Source organism: Gymnoscopelus braueri, assembly GCF_963280865.1.
Source record: "Gymnoscopelus braueri genome assembly, chromosome: 15".
Taxonomy (NCBI): domain Eukaryota; kingdom Metazoa; phylum Chordata; class Actinopteri; order Myctophiformes; family Myctophidae; genus Gymnoscopelus; species Gymnoscopelus braueri.
The window spans coordinates 5,867,437-5,870,826 of record NC_137620.1 but is presented as its reverse complement, the minus strand read 5'-3'; the positions used below and the strand labels follow the sequence as shown (position 1 = coordinate 5,870,826).

At 40.6% G+C, this 3,390-nt stretch overlaps 1 long non-coding RNA gene across 1 annotated transcript; it reads left to right on the top strand.

Moving 5' to 3' along the window:
- The first annotated feature begins 1,517 nt into the window (after positions 1-1,517).
- LOC308101204 lies at positions 1,518-3,055 on the top strand. Its single transcript, XR_013934510.1, has 4 exons — positions 1,518-1,616; positions 2,503-2,600; positions 2,695-2,823; positions 2,987-3,055. It is a non-coding gene; the product is annotated as an uncharacterized lncRNA (long non-coding RNA).
- Positions 3,056-3,390: the final 335 nt, after the last annotated feature.

The window sequence follows — 3,390 nt, the reverse complement described above, 5'->3', positions numbered from 1 at the left end:
ACGCGCACACGGCCGAACGTTGACGTGCACATCTGTGTGTGTGTGTGTGTGTGTGTGTGTGTGTGTGTGTGTGTGTGTGTGTGTGTGTGTGTGTGTGTGTGTGTGTGTGTGAGTGTGTGTGTGTGTGTGTGTGTGTGTGTGTGTGTGTGTGTGTGTGTGTGTGTGTGTGTGTGTGTGTCTGTGTGTGTGTGTGTGTGTGTGTGTGTGTGTGTGTGTGTGTGTGTGTTTTTGTGTGTGTGTGCGTGTGTGTGTGTGTGTGTGTGTGTGTGTGTGTGTGTGTGTGTGTGTGTGTGTGTGTGTTTGTGTGCTTGTGCGCACGTGCGCGCGTGACAATGTCAGTGTCACGCACTGACGCAAGAAGAAGAAAAATGAAAAATGTACTTTGTACTTTAAAAAAAGCAAGTACTCTTGATTACTTAAATATATTTAAAATCAAGTACTTTTTTACTCTTACTTGAGTAACAGTAACATCTTGACTGAGCTATACTTTTACTGGGGTCAAGTACTCTGTCCACCTCTGGTCAGAGGTCCACTCGGTACAGATGGTACAGATAGTGGTACAGATAGTGGTACAGATAGTGGTACAGATAGTGGTACAGATAGTGATACAGATAGTGGTACAGATAGTGCAGGAAACACAATGGAAATCAATATGTTCTTCCTCATGTCTCTAACCATGCAAAACCTGAATTAGTATCCTTAGTTAGTTACTGTTTTCACATTTAACCCATCTTCGTCATTTTAGATTTTTGCATTGGGATAACTTTGTGCAAATGGGGGGGGGGGGGGGGGGGGGGGCTCTTTTCAAAATGTTTGTATATCATTTTAAATGTTTTTATTTCACAATTATTTTTCTTTGTCTAATGATAGGTTTAAGGTGTGGCCATTGAATAGAACAGTTTGAGAACCCTGAACGATCCCGGTTTGATTCCCGGCTGGGTGTTAGTGTTGAAAATGTCCTTAAAATAAATTCCAGACTATATAGCCATCACATAAAACATTGTATGAGTGTCAGCCGATCTGAATTGGTTAAAATTATGATGAAAATGTAAAACACAATCTAATATAAATGTACTGCAGAGGTAATCAGATCTAGTCATGAAACTAAGGTTTATGTTTATATCCACATCAAACTCTTTATTCACCAATTTAAAAACAGAACTCCATCCAACTCCATATGCAGAGGTGACAGGGAACTAATGGCAAAGAGGGGTTTTCATGGTAAAACGTTTTTTTTAAATGCATGCCAAATGTTTTCATGGTTAGAATTACATTTCCTGCTCATCTGCCTTCCCTCTGTATTCACGTGTATTTCACGTGAAAGTGTGTTCATTTCCACCCCCTCATAAAGTATATAAGAGCTGCTGTTTCTGATATTCCACACTTCAACACAAGACGAACCACAAGACATCATTCTACTGAAGGTTTGACATGACTCCTCGTCTCCTCTGTCCTTGTTGTTGCTTCTCTGACTTTCAGAGGTATCTCTAACATGTCTGTTTCTTTCTAAAAGGAAATCATCTTCATCTCCATGAGGACCATGAGGATGCTGAGTGTGCCTCTACTTCTCTGCGCTGTGATGGTCTGGACCACTGCTGCTCCTACTGCAGGTGTGTGTGTGTGTGTGTGTGTGTGTGTGTGTGTGTGTGTGTGTGTGTGTGTGTGTGTGTGTGTGTTGTGTGTGTGTGTGTGTGTGTGTGTGTGTGTGTGTGTGTGTGTGTGTGTGTGTGTGTGTGTGTGTGTGTGTGTTTGTGTGTGTGTGTGTGTGTGTGTGTGTGTTTGTGTGTGTGTGTGAGTGTGCGTGTGCGTGTGCGTGTGTGTGTGTGTGTGTGTGTGTGTGTGTGTGTGTGTGTGTGTGTGTGTGTGTGTGTGTGTGTGTGTGTGTGTGTGTGTGTCTGTGCCTATGAAGCTATTACTGAGTTCTATAGCTAAAGCAATTTGTTTAAAATAAGTTCTGTTTTTCCAAAATTATTAAATTCTACTATAAAATGAACAAATCTTCCCATCCATCTGTCTGTCTATCCTTCGGTCTGTCCATCCTCATCCTTTTTTTCTCCTTAGTAGGATGGCAAATCAATCTGAGCTTGCACATGGGCATTGACTTTTCCCATATATACGCTGTTTATTAGCGTTTTCACCACAGGGTCTGTAGTCACAATCCCATAGCTTGGATGAATGGCAAAGCCATGCAATCTATGGGATCTGTAGTTACAGTCCTATAGCTCGGATGGATGGCGGGTGGAAATACATGTATGGACTGGTATCATGGAATGGTACAACAACAACAAAAAAGCTAAATTGATAATGTGTTTCTGTTTACAGTAACTGTTGAAACTGGCTCATTAGTAACTTGCAGATTATGTTTGTTTTAGGATTTCCTGATTTTTTTAGTTTAGGTGTTGTTGTTGTTGTTGTTGTTGTTGTTGTTGTTGTTGTTGTTGTTGTTGTTGTTGTTGTTGCTTTCAAACGGTTGACTTCAAGTGTCTGTTGTATTTTCAGGAGAGCATGCAGTTGTCAAGAGTTGTCCGAATGACTGGATTGAATGGAATGGACACTGTTACATACTTGAAAAGGCTGTGATGGCTTGGGCTGATGCAGAGGTCAAATATACGAACACATGATTGCATCTTTTACTGTATTTCTATATGCATCTATGTTATTATGTTATTTGAATAATATTATATTGTTCTGTAGAAAACCTGTGTGTCTCAGGGTGGAAACCTAGCTTCCATTCACTACAAAAGAGAAACCACATTCATTCAAGACCTGATACTTTCCAGTACTGGACAACCGTGGATCGGTGGCTATGATGCAACAGGCACGGTAAGAAACATTAACCCTTATAAACTGTGTCTGATGAAACGTTACCTTATATTACACTGACACATGATACACTACACTCTGTACCTGTATGTCAATATAGTGAGTTGTTAAATGGTAACACATTATAATGTATTGACATTTATGATGTTGTATTGTCATCTAGAATGGTGCTTGGCTGTGGAGTGACGGTAGCCCAATGACCTTCACAGACTGGGGGAGTGGAGAACCCAACAACCATGGAGGAGTACAGAACTGCATATGTCTGTATCGTAAGTCACAACATTTCAACAAAATGTTTGTTTTAACAACAAAAAAGTATAATATTAATAATAATCAATAACAGCTCCTTTAAGTAATAACACAATATGAGACTTTATGTGGTCTTTACTTTCAACTTTGTCTTTCTCTTTATACAACAGGTGCACTGTGGGATGATTGCACCTGCTCTTCCAAATTTGCCTCTGTCTGCAAAAAAACAGCTGAGAGCGCTGAATAACGTGGAGATTACACACGCACGCACGCACGCACGCACGCACGCACGCACGCAAACTTTAACCACATCAAATC